The 571-nt window shown below is 42.0% G+C and overlaps 1 protein-coding gene across 1 annotated transcript in view; it reads right to left on the bottom strand.

Moving 5' to 3' along the window:
- Nucleotides 1-571, bottom strand: part of CSUI_001173 (trichohyalin) — a 15,941-nt gene continuing 15,370 nt past the window's right edge. The window contains exon 8 of the mRNA XM_068061379.1: nucleotides 1-571. This exon is cut by the window's right edge and continues 400 nt beyond it. The gene's annotated coding sequence lies outside the window, so the exon portion shown is untranslated.

Raw genomic sequence — 571 nt, 5'->3', positions numbered from 1 at the left:
ATGGCGACGACGACAAGCAGTAGTAGTAATAGTAGTAGTGGGAGTGTACATACACCTGAAGAAAGAAGGAAAAGAGATGAAGATGTCTCTTCTCCGATGGACGAAGATACGGCTCTCACGGGGAACAAAAGGTCTTGTGAAGAAGGTGAGAGAAAAGAAGACGAAGAAGAAGGAGAGCCGAAAGAAAAGAAGCTCAAGAAGGGCGAGGCGGATGACGATTCATCGAAGAAAGAAGAAGAGAAGAAAACAACCTAGGCCTTCTTTCTCAGTCTATTCTTTTATGCTAGTAGACCGTCTTATTTTCGAGAATCAGAGACCAAAAAACCCGAAGAGAAGAAAGATATAGGAAGAGAGGCAGTAGCTAGATAGATGGACTACATCGAAAGGTCTATCGTGAAGGAAAGATGTCTTTTAGAAAAGAGAAAAGAGACAAAGAGAGAGATTTGCTTCAAAGAAAAGCTTCTCTTTCTTATCTTGTCTGTAGAAGAGTAAATCCCCTGCCGGTAAACTTCTCTCTCATTCTGTCTGTCTCCTCTGTCTCAAAAAGGAAGATAGGAGATAGACACTCCTG

Source organism: Cystoisospora suis (genome assembly GCF_002600585.1).
Source record: "Cystoisospora suis strain Wien I chromosome Unknown contig_470, whole genome shotgun sequence".
Lineage (NCBI taxonomy): Eukaryota > Apicomplexa > Conoidasida > Eucoccidiorida > Sarcocystidae > Cystoisospora > Cystoisospora suis.
This window is presented reverse-complemented; position numbering and strand designations above follow the sequence as displayed.